The sequence below is a fragment of the Cibotium barometz genome, chromosome 59 (genome assembly GCF_041138505.1).
Source record: "Cibotium barometz isolate CiBa-2024 chromosome 59, ASM4113850v1, whole genome shotgun sequence".
Taxonomy (NCBI): domain Eukaryota; kingdom Viridiplantae; phylum Streptophyta; class Polypodiopsida; order Cyatheales; family Cibotiaceae; genus Cibotium; species Cibotium barometz.
This window is the reverse complement of record NC_141104.1, coordinates 10,024,369-10,037,274: the sequence shown is the minus strand read 5'-3', so window position 1 is coordinate 10,037,274 and position 12,906 is coordinate 10,024,369.

Genomic DNA, 12,906 nt, shown 5'->3' with positions numbered 1-12,906 from the left:
GGTGGTCTGACGCGCCGGCTACAAGCAAAAAACCAGGCGGCCCTCTCTTCAACACTCCATGGAAGCTTTCCATTAAAGCTTCAAACTTGATTTTTTTCTTGCTCTAATCCTTCCCTCCTTGCTCTAATCACCCAAGTGATGTTGTGAATGATTGTTGCTGATTCTTCTCTTGAGTTTGAAGTGGTGGCCAACCACATGAGGTATCCAAATCCTCATTCTCATCAAGCTCCATCATCAACATCACCCTTCAAGGTTTCAAAGCTTTTCAAAGTGTGCTTATAAGCACACTTTGTGTTTTTTAATAAACACTAATGGTGATCTTAATCACAAACCAAAGTGTTCTTTAACACTAATGAAGCTAATCCCCATCAAAATTAGTAATTTGGCACAAAGCCTAAGTGCTAAACCATAAAAATTACTATTTTACTCTCCTATTTATGCAACATTCTTGACTTAATTAGGGTTGTTGCACTCTCATAAGCCTCTCTCTTTCTAATGAAGCCTAAATATCATAAATTTTTGGTTTTTTCTTCTTCATAAATCAGCCCATTACTCTCTCATAACCTCTTTCAATACCCAATGTCAAAGGACAACACTCAAATCAAGAAGTTCTCGGGAGAGGGCTTCCACACTTGGCAAGTCCTTGTCAACAAGTACAAGATGATGTCCAAAGGCTTTTGGCCATTCATCTCCGGCACTAAGGTCATTGATCGAACAAAGGCTGAAGATATTGAAGATGATGAGAGGGCACAAGCCATCCTCATGCGCTTCATCTTGAGATGAGGCACTCATTCACCATGTGGACCAGCTTCCGACTGCAAATTCGACTGCAAAGGAGAAATGGGATGAGCTTGATAAGCTCTATGGAGCTCGTGGTAAGAATTCCCAGATCTCACTCAAAATTGAATTTTTTAGCTTGGAACTCAAAGAGGGAGAAGGCATTGGAGCCTTCATCTCTCACTTGAAGGGCCTTATGGCTCAACTTGCATCAATGAATGCAAGAATGGATGAAGATGATGCAGTGGCTGTTTTGCTAGGCTGTTTTGCTAAAAGCAGTCAAGAAGGTGTACCCCACCTTAGCCACCAACCTGAAGAACATACCTAATCCCACCCTCGAAGGAGTCATTCAATCTTGTCTTGATGAAGAAAAGAGGCCAAAGGGAGGAGCTGAATCTTCAAATGCAACCACTTCATCGACCATCGAACAAGCTTTGTCACATCAAGTGGTCAAAGTAAGATGTGCCCATTGCAAAAAGGTGGGTCACTTGGCAAATAATTATTGGATCAAATATCCCAACAAAATGAAATGTAACAAATGTAAACAAATGGGACATATCACTTCTAAATATCCTAACAAAGAGTCAGAGGCAAACTTTGTTTCAGCCTCTAACTCCGCTGAGAAATTGTTTTAAATCTCAATGTAATCACTCCTATATTCCAAACCTTGTACGCCTAATGTTATAAAGGCATCCTATGTCCAATACCACCTATTCCATTCTTTCATAGTTGGTATTGAGGGGGGGTATTAAGAGACCAAGGTTATGTGGAAGGGGAAGAGAAGGGTGTGAGTGTGAAGGGACTTAAGGTCCACTAGCTCATCTATTTAAAGGTGGAGCTAGGAGGCATTTTTGTATTGAGCAAGGCCAAGTTGTATTCATAAACAACTTAATAAGCAAGATATTGTTCTTGTATTTTGCGAGTACCTCTCCTCCACACACTTGATCTATCATGAGCACCACGTTTCCTCAACATGGTATCTAGAGCCTAGGTTGATTAGGACCCTTGTGGTGTAGATTAGGTCATTTTTCTTCACTTTTCCCTTATCTTCTACTTGTGGAGCTCAACCCCCTGGAAGTGGAGGAGCTCTAGCAGCTTGTGGAGGCCATAACTCTCAGAGATTTCTTCAAGGGGGGAAATGAAGAGGAGGCCTGGGCGCATGCATTTGTACAACCAATTGTCGGGGAGCACTTCTCTTCGTTGCGGCATTGCCGCCTGAGTGCGTCGGCGTCGATTCGTCTGCTGCGCTGGATTCCGTACAGCAATATGGCGTGTGTAGGCATTTGCTGGCTACATAGCCTTAGGGCTTGTGAAGTCCATTGAGTCTAGAGTCCACAGCTCAAATTTAAGCTCAAATGGTGGTCTGACGCGCCGGCTACAAGCAAAAAACCAGACGGCCCTCTCTTCAAAACTCCATGGAAGCTTTCCATTAAAGCTTCAAACTTGATTTTTTTCTTGCTCTAATCCTTCCCTCCTTGCTCTAGTCACCCAAGTGATGTTGTGAATGATTGTTGCTGATTCTTCTCTTGAGTTTGAAGTGGTGGCCAACCACATGAGGTATCCAAATCCTCATTCTCATCAAGCTCCATCATCAACATCACCCTTCAAGGTTTCAAAGCTTTTCAAAGTGTGCTTATAAGCACACTTTGTGTTTTTTAAACACTAATGGTGATCTTAATCACCAACCAAAGTGTTCTTTAACACTAATGAAGCTAATCCCCATCAAAATTAGTAATTTGGCACAAACCCTAAGTGCTAAACCATAAAAATTACTATTTTACTCTCCTACTTATGCAACATTCTTGACTTAATTAGGGTTGTTGCACTCTCATAAGCCTCTCTCTTTCTAATGAAGCCTAAATATCATAAATTTTTGGTTTTTTCTTCTTCATAAATCAGCCCATTACTCTCTCATAACCTCTTTCAATACCCAATGTCAAAGGACAACACTCAAATCAAGAAGTTCTCGGGAGAGGGCTTGCACACTTGGCAAGTCCTTGTCAACAAGTACAAGATGATGTCCAAAGGCTTTTGGCCATTCATCTCCGGCACTAAGGTCATTGATCGAACAAAGGCTGAAGATATTGAAGATGATGAGAGGGCACAAGCCATCCTCATGCGCTTCATCTTGAGATGAGGCACTCATTCACCATGTGGACCAGCTTCCGACTGCAAATTCCGACTGCAAAGGAGAAATGGGATGAGCTTGATAAGCTCTATGGAGCTCGTGGTAAGAATTCCCAGATCTCACTCAAAATTGAATTTTTTAGCTTGGAACTCAAAGAGGGAGAAGGCATTGGAGCCTTCATCTCTCACTTGAAGGGCCTTATGGCTCAACTTGCATCAATGAATGCAAGAATGGATGAAGATGATGCAGTGGCTATTTTGCTAGGCTGTTTTGCTAAAAGCAGTCAAGAAGGTGTACCCCACCTTAGCCACCACCCTGAAGAACATACCTAATCCCACCCTCGAAGGAGTCATTCAATCTTGTCTTGATGAAGAACAGAGGCCAAAGGGAGGAGCTGAATCTTCAAATGCAACCACTTCATCGACGATCGAACAAGCTTTGTCACATCAAGTGGTCAAAGTAAGATGTGCCCATTGCAAAAAGGTGGGTCACTTGGCAAATAATTATTGGATCAAATATCCCAACAAAATGAAATGTAACAAATGTAAACAAATGGGACATATCACTTCTAAATATCCTAACAAAGAGTCAGAGGGAAACTTTGTTTCAGCCTCTACTAACTCCGCTGAGAAATTGTTTTAAATCTCAATGTAATCACTCCTATATTCCAAACCTTGTACGCCTAATGTTATAAAGCCATCCTATGTCCAATACCACCTATTCCATTCTTTCATAGTTGGTATTGAGGGGGGGTATTAAGAGACCAAGGTTATGTGGAAGGGGAAGAGAAGGGCGTGAGTGTGAAGGGACTTAAGGTCCACTAGCTCATCTATTTAAAGGTGGAGCTAGGAGGCATTTTTGTATTGAGCAAGACCAAGTTGTATTCATAAACAACTTAATAAGCAAGATATTGTTCTTGTATTTTGCGAGTCCCCCTCTTCCACACACTTGATCCATCATGAGCACCACGTTTCCTCAACATGGTATCTAGAGCCTAGGTTGATTAGGACCCTTGTGGTGTAGATTAGGTCATTTTTCTTCACTTTTCCCTTATCTTCTACTTGTGGAGCTCAACCCCCTGGCAGTGGAGGAGCTCTAGCAGCTTGTGGAGACCATAACTCTCAGAGATTTCTTCAAGGGGGGAAATGAAGAGGAGGCCTGGGCGCATGCATTTGTACAACCAATTGCCGGGGAGCACTTCTCTTCGCTGCGGCATTGCCGCCTGAGTGCGTCGGCGTCGATTCGTCTGCTGCGCTGGATTCCGTACAGCAATATGCCGTGTGTAGGCATTTGCTGGCTACATAGCCTTAGGGCTTGTGAAGTCCATTGAGTCTAGAGTCCACAGCTCCAATTTGAGCTCAAATGGTGGTCTGACGCGCCGGCTACAAGCAAAAAACCAGGCGGCCCTCTCTTCAAAACTCCATGGAAGCTTTCCATTAAAGCTTCAAACTTGATTTTTTTCTTGCTCTAATCCTTCCCTCCTTGCTCTAATGACCCAAGTGATGTTGTGAATGATTGTTGCTGATTCTTCTCTTGAGTTTGAAGTGGTGGCCAACCACATGAGGTATCCAAATCCTCATTCTCATCAAGCTCCATCATCAACATCACCCTTCAAGGTTTCAAAGCTTTTCAAAGTGTGCTTATAAGCACACTTTGTGTTTTTTAAACACTAATGGTGATCTTAATCACCAACCAAAGTGTTCTTTAACACTAATGAAGCTAATCCCCATCAAAATTAGTAATTTGGCACAAACCCTAAGTGCTAAACCATAAAAATTACTATTTTACTCTCCTATTTATGCAACATTCTTGACTTAATTAGGGTTGTTGCACTCTCATAAGCCTCTCTCTTTCTAATGAAGCCTAAATATCATAAATTTTTGGTTTCTTCTTCTTCATAAATCAGCCCATTACTCTCTCATAACCTCTTTCAATACCCAATGTCAAAGGACAACACTCAAATCAAGAAGTTCTCGGGAGAGGGCTTCCACACTTGGCAAGTCCTTGTCAACAAGTACAAGATGATGTCCAAAGGCTGTTGACCATTCATCTCCGGCACTAAGGTCATTGATCGAACAAAGGCTGAAGATATTGAAGATGATGAGAGGGCACAAGCCATCCTCATGCACTTCATCTTGAGATGAGGCACTCATTCACCATGTGGACCAGCTTCTGACTGCAAAGGAGAAATGGGATGAGCTTGATAAGCTCTATAGAGCTCGTGGTAAGAATTCCCAGATCTCACTCAAAATTGAATTTTTTAGCTTGGAACTCAAAGAGGGAGAAGGCATTGGAGCCTTCATCTCTCACTTGAAGGGCCTTATGGCTCAACTTGCATCAGTGAATGCAAGAATGGATGAAGATGATGCAGTGGCTGTTTTGCTAGGCTGTTTTGCTAAAAGCAGTCAAGAAGGTGTACCCCACCTTAGCCACCACCCTGAAGAACATACCTAATCCCACCCTCGAAGGAGTCATTCAATCTTGTCTTGATGAAGAAAAGAGGCCAAATGGAGGAGCTGAATCTTCAAATGCAACCACTTCATCGACCATCGAACAAGCTTTGTCACATCAAGTGGTCAAAGTAAGATGTGCCCATTGCAAAAAGGTGGGTCACTTGGCAAATAATTATTGGATCAAATATCCCAACAAAATGAAATGTAACAAATGTAAACAAATGGGACATATCACTTCTAAATATCCTAACAAAGAGTCAGAGGCAAACTTTGTTTCAGCCTCTACTAACTCCGCTGAGAAATTGTTTTAAATCTCAATGTAATCACTCCTATATTCCAAACCTTGTACGCCTAATGTTATAAAGGCATCCTATGTCCAATACCACCTATTCCATTCTTTCATAGTTGGTATTGAGGGGGGGTATTAAGAGACCAAGGTTATGTGGAAGGGGAAGAGAAGGGCGTGAGTGTGAAGGGACTTAAGGTCCACTAGCTCATCTATTTAAAGGTGGAGCTAGGAGGCATTTTTGTATTGAGCAAGACCAAGTTGTATTCATAAACAACTTAATAAGCAAGATATTGTTCTTGTATTTTGCGAGTCCCTCTCTTCCACACACTTGATCCATCATGAGCACCACGTTTCCTCAACATGGTATCTAGAGCCTAGGTTGATTAGGACCCTTGTGGTGTAGATTAGGTCATTTTTCTTCACTTTTCCCTTATCTTCTACTTGTGGAGCTCAACCCCCTGGCAGTGGAGGAGCTCTAGCAGCTTGTGGAGACCATAACTCTCAGAGATTTCTTCAAGGGGGGAAATGAAGAGGAGGCCTGGGCGCATGCATTTGTACAACCAATTGCCGGGAGCACTTCTCTTCGCTGCGGCATTGCCGCCTTAGTGCGTCGGCGTCGATTCGTCTGCTGCGCTGGATTCCGTACAGCAATATGCCGTGTGTAGGCATTTGCTGGCTACATAGCCTTAGGGCTTGTGAAGTCCATTGAGTCTAGAGTCCACAGCTCCAATTTGAGCTCAAATGGTGGTCTGACGCGCCGGCTACAAGCAAAAAACCAGGCGGTCCTCTCTTCAAAACTCCATGGAAGCTTTCCATTAAAGCTTCAAACTTGATTTTTTTCTTGCTCTAATCCTTCCCTCCTTGCTCTAATGACCCAAGTGATGTTGTGAATGATTGTTGCTGATTCTTCTCTTGAGTTTGAAGTGGTGGCCAACCACATGAGGTATCCAAATCCTCATTCTCATCAAGCTCCATCATCAACATCACCCTTCAAGGTTTCAAAGCTTTTCAAAGTGTGCTTATAAGCACACTTTGTGTTTTTTAAACACTAATGGTGATCTTAATCACCAACCAAAGTGTTCTTTAACACTAATGAAGCTAATCCCCATCAAAATTAGTAATTTGGCACAAACCCTAAGTGCTAAACCATAAAAATTACTATTTTACTCTCCTATTTATGCAACATTCTTGACTTAATTAGGGTTGTTGCACTCTCATAAGCCTCTCTCTTTCTAATGAAGCCTAAATATCATAAATTTTTGGTTTTTTCTTTTTCATAAATCAGCCCATTACTCTCTCATAACCTCTTTCAATACCCAATGTCAAAGGACAACACTCAAATCAAGAAGTTCTCGGGAGAGGGCTTCCACACTTGGCAAGTCCTTGTCAACAAGTACAAGATGATGTCCAAAGGCTGTTGACCATTCATCTCCGGCACTAAGGTCATTGATCGAACAAAGGCTGAAGATATTGAAGATGATGAGAGGGCACAAGCCATCCTCATGCACTTCATCTTGAGATGAGGCACTCATTCACCATGTGGACCAGCTTCTGACTGCAAAGGAGAAATGGGATGAGCTTGATAAGCTCTATAGAGCTCGTGGTAAGAATTCCCAGATCTCACTCAAAATTGAATTTTTTAGCTTGGAACTCAAAGAGGGAGAAGGCATTGGAGCCTTCATCTCTCACTTGAAGGGCCTTATGGCTCAACTTGCATCAGTGAATGCAAGAATGGATGAAGATGATGCAGTGGCTGTTTTGCTAGGCTGTTTTGCTAAAAGCAGTCAAGAAGGTGTACCCCACCTTAGCCACCACCCTGAAGAACATACCTAATCCCACCCTCGAAGGAGTCATTCAATCTTGTCTTGATGAAGAAAAGAGGCCAAAGGGAGGAGCTGAATCTTCTAATGCAACCACTTCATCGACCATCGAACAAGCTTTGTCACATCAAGTGGTCAAAGTAAGATGTGCCCATTGCAAAAAGGTGGGTCACTTGGCAAATAATTATTGGATCAAATATCCCAACAAAATGAAATGTAACAAATGTAAACAAATGGGACATATCACTTCTAAATATCCTAACAAAGAGTCAGAGGCAAACTTTGTTTCAACCTCTAACTCCGCTGAGAAATTGTTTTAAATCTCAATGTAATCACACCTATATTCCAAACCTTGTACGCCTAATGTTATAAAGACATCCTATGTCCAATACCACCTATTCCATTCTTTCATAGTTGGTATTGAGGGGGGGTATTAAGAGACCAAGGTTATGTGGAAGGGGAAGAGAAGGGCGTGAGTGTGAAGGGACTTAAGGTCCACTAGCTCATCTATTTAAAGGTGGAGCTAGGAGGCATTTTTGTATTGAGCAAGGCCAAGTTGTATTCATAAACAACTTAATAAGCAAGATATTGTTCTTGTATTTTGCGAGTCCCTCTCCTCCACACACTTGATCTATCATGAGCACCACGTTTCCTCAACATGGTATCTAGAGCCTAGGTTGATTAGGACCCTTGTGGTGTAGATTAGGTCATTTTTCTTCACTTTTCCCTTATCTTCTACTTGTGGAGCTCAACCCCCTGGCAGTGGAGGAGCTCTAGCAGCTTGTGGAGGCCATAACTCTCAGAGATTTCTTCAAGGGGGGAAATGAAGAGGAGGCCTGGGCGCATGCATTTGTACAACCAATTTTCGGGGAGCACTTCTCTTCGCTGCGGCATTGCCGCCTGAGTGCGTCGGCGTCGATTCGTCTGCTGCGCTGGATTCCGTACAGCAATATGCCGTGTGTAGGCATTTGCTGGCTACATAGCCTTAGGGCTTGTGAAGTCCATTGAGTCTAGAGTCCACAGCTCCAATTTGAGCTCAAATGGTGGTCTGACGCGCCGGCTACAAGTAAAAAACCAGGCGGCCCTCTCTTCAAAACTCCATGGAAGCTTTCCATTAAAGCTTCAAACTTGATTTTTTTCTTGCTCTAATCCTTCCCTCCTTGCTCTAATGACCCAAGTGATGTTGTGAATGATTGTTGCTGATTCTTCTCTTGAGTTTGAAGTGGTGGCCAACCACATGAGGTATCCAAATCCTCATTCTCATCAAGCTCCATCATCAACATCACCCTTCAAGGTTTCAAAGCTTTTCAAAGTGTGCTTATAAGCACACTTTGTGTTTTTTAAACACTAATGGTGATCTTAATCACCAACCAAAGTGTTCTTTAACACTAATGAAGCTAATCCCCATCAAAATTAGTAATTTGGCACAAACCCTCAGTGCTAAACCATAAAAATTACTATTTTACTCTCCTATTTATGCAACATTCTTGACTTAATTAGGGTTGTTGCACTCTCATAAGCCTCTCTCTTTCTAATGAAGCCTAAATATCATAAATTTTTGGTTTCTTCTTCTTCATAAATCAGCCCATTACTCTCTCATAACCTCTTTCAATACCCAATGTCAAAGGACAACACTCAAATCAAGAAGTTCTCGGGAGAGGGCTTCCACACTTGGCAAGTCCTTGTCAACAAGTACAAGATGATGTCCAAAGGCTTTTGGCCATTCATCTCCGGCACTAAGGTCATTGATCGAACAAAGGCTGAAGATATTGAAGATGATGAGAGGGCACAAGCCATCCTCATGCGCTTCATCTTGAGATGAGGCACTCATTCACCATGTGGACCAGCTTCCGACTGCAAATTCGACTGCAAAGGAGAAATGGGATGAGCTTGATAAGCTCTATGGAGCTCGTGGTAAGAATTCCCAGATCTCACTCAAAATTGAATTTTTTAGCTTGGAACTCAAAGAGGGAGAAGGCATTGGAGCCTTCATCTCTCACTTGAAGGGCCTTATGGCTCAACTTGCATCAATGAATGCAAGAATGGATGAAGATGATGCAGTGGCTGTTTTGCTAGGCTGTTTTGCTAAAAGCAGTCAAGAAGGTGTACCCCACCTTAGCCACCACCCTGAAGAACATACCTAATCCCACCCTCGAAGGAGTCATTCAATCTTGTCTTGATGAAGAAAAGAGGCCAAAGGGAGGAGCTGAATCTTCAAATGCAACCACTTCATCGACCATCGAACAAGCTTTGTCACATCAAGTGGTCAAAGTAAGATGTGCCCATTGCAAAAAGGTGGGTCACTTGGCAAATAATTATTGGATCAAATATCCCAACAAAATGAAATGTAAGAAATGTAAACAAATGGGACATATCACTTCTAAATATCCTAACAAAGAGTCAGAGGCAAACTTTGTTTCAGCCTCTAACTCCGCTGAGAAATTGTTTTAAATCTCAATGTAATCACACCTATATTCCAAACCTTGTACGCCTAATGTTATAAAGGCATCCTATGTCCAATACCACCTATTCCATTCTTTCATAGTTGGTATTGAGGGGGGGTATTAAGAGACCAAGGTTATGTGGAAGGGGAAGAGAAGGGTGTGAGTGTGAAGGGACTTAAGGTCCACTAGCTCATCTATTTAAAGGTGGAGCTAGGAGGCATTTTTGTATTGAGCAAGGCCAAGTTGTATTCATAAACAACTTAATAAGCAAGATATTGTTCTTGTATTTTGCGAGTCCCTCTCCTCCACACACTTGATCTATCATGAGCACCACGTTTCCTCAACATGGTATCTAGAGCCTAGGTTGATTAGGACCCTTGTGGTGTAGATTAGGTCATTTTTCTTCACTTTTCCCTTATCTTCTACTTGTGGAGCTCAACCCCCTGGCAGTGGAGGAGCTCTAGCAGCTTGTGGAGGCCATAACTCTCAGAGACTTCTTCAAGGGGGGAAATGAAGAGGAGGCCTGGGCGCATGCATTTGTACAACCAATTGTCGGGGAGCACTTCTCTTCGCTGCGGCATTGCCGCCTGAGTGCGTCGGCGTCGATTCGTCTGCTGCGCTGGATTCCGTACAGCAATATGCTGTTTGTAGGCATTTGCTGGCTACATAGCCTTAGGGCTTGTGAAGTCCATTGAGTCTAGAGTCCACAGCTCCAATTTGAGCTCAAATGGTGGTCTGACGCGCCGGCTACAAGCAAAAAACCAGGCGGCCCTCTCTTCAAAACTCCATGGAAGCTTTCCATTAAAGCTTCAAACTTGATTTTTTTCTTGCTCTAATCCTTCCCTCCTTGCTCTAATCACCCAAGTGATGTTGTGAATGATTATTGCTGATTCTTCTCTTGAGTTTGAAGTGGTGGCCAACCACATGAGGTATCCAAATCCTCATTCTCATCAAGCTCCATCATCAACATCACCCTTCAAGGTTTCAAAGCTTTTCAAAGTGTGCTTATAAGCACACTTTGTGTTTTTTAAACACCAAAGTGTTCTTTAACACTAATGAAGCTAATCCCCATCAAAATTAGTAATTTGGCACAAACCCTAAGTGCTAAACCATAAAAATTACTATTTTACTCTCCTATTTATGCAACATTCTTGACTTAATTAGGGTTGTTGCACTCTCATAAGCCTCTCTCTTTCTAATGAAGCCTAAATATCATAAATTTTTGGTTTTTTCTTCTTCATAAATCAGCCCATTACTCTCTCATAACCTCTTTCAATACCCAATGTCAAAGGACAACACTCAAATCAAGAAGTTCTCGGGAGAGGGCTTCCACACTTGGCAAGTCCTTGTCAACAAGTACAAGATGATGTCCAAAGGCTTTTGGCCATTCATCTCCGGCACTAAGGTCATTGATCGAACAAAGGCTGAAGATATTGAAGGTGATGAGAGGGCACAAGCCATCCTCATGCGCTTCATCTTGAGATGAGGCACTCATTCACCATGTGGACCAGCTTCCGACTGCAAATTCGACTGCAAAGGAGAAATGGGATGAGCTTGATAAGCTCTATGGAGCTCGTGGTAAGAATTCCCAGATCTCACTCAAAATTGAATTTTTTAGCTTGGAACTCAAAGAGGGAGAAGGCATTGGAGCCTTCATCTCTCACTTGAAGGGCCTTATGGCTCAACTTGCATCAATGAATGCAAGAATGGATGAAGATGATGCAGTGGCTGTTTTGCTAGGCTGTTTTGCTAAAAGCAGTCAAGAAGGTGTACCCCACCTTAGCCACCACCCTGAAGAAGATACCTAATCCCACCCTCGAAGGAGTCATTCAATCTTGTCTTGATGAAGAAAAGAGGCCAAAGGGAGGAGCTAAATCTTCAAATGCAACCACTTCATCGACCATCGAACAAGCTTTGTCACATCAAGTGGTCAAAGTAAGATGTGCCCATTGCAAAAAGGTGGGTCACTTGGCAAATAATTATTGGATCAAATATCCCAACAAAATGAAATGTAACAAATGTAAACAAATGGGACATATCACTTCTAAATATCCTAACAAAGAGTCAGAGGCAAACTTTGTTTCAGCCTCTAACTCCGCTGAGAAATTGTTTTAAATCTCAATGTAATCACACCTATATTCCAAACCTTGTACGCCTAATGTTATAAAGGCATCCTATGTCCAATACCACCTATTCCATTCTTTCATAGTTGGTATTGAGGGGGGGTATTAAGAGACCAAGGTTATGTGGAAGGGGAAGAGAAGGGCGTGAGTGTGAAGGGACTTAAGGTCCACTAGCTCATCTATTTAAAGGTGGAGCTAGGAGGCATTTTTGTATTGAGCAAGGCCAAGTTGTATTCATAAACAACTTAATAAGCAAGATATTGTTCTTGTATTTTGCGAGTCCCTCTCCTCCACACACTTGATCTATCATGAGCACCACGTTTCCTCAACATGGTATCTAGAGCCTAGGTTGATTAGGACCCTTGTGGTGTAGATTAGGTCATTTTTCTTCACTTTTCCCTTATCTTCTACTTGTGGAGCTCAACCCCCTGGCAGTGGAGGAGCTCTAGCAGCTTGTGGAGGCCATAACTCTCAGAGATTTCTTCAAGGGGGGAAATGAAGAGGAGGCCTGGGCGCATGCATTTGTACAACCAATTACCGGGGAGCACTTCTGTTCGCTGCGGCATTGCCGCCTGAGTGCGTCGGCGTCGATTCGTCTGCTGCGCTGGATTCCGTACAACAATATGCCGTGTGTAGGCATTTTCTGGCTACATAGCCTTAGGGCTTGTGAAGTCCATTGAGTCTAGAGTCCACAGCTCCAATTTGAGCTCAAATGGTGGTCTGACGCGCCGGCTACAAGCAAAAAACCAGGCGGCCCTCTCTTCAAAACTCCATGGAAGCTTTCCATTAAAGCTTCAAACTTGATTTTTTTCTTGCTCTAATCCTTCCCTCCTTGCTCTAATCACCCAAGTGATGTTGTGAATGATTGTTGC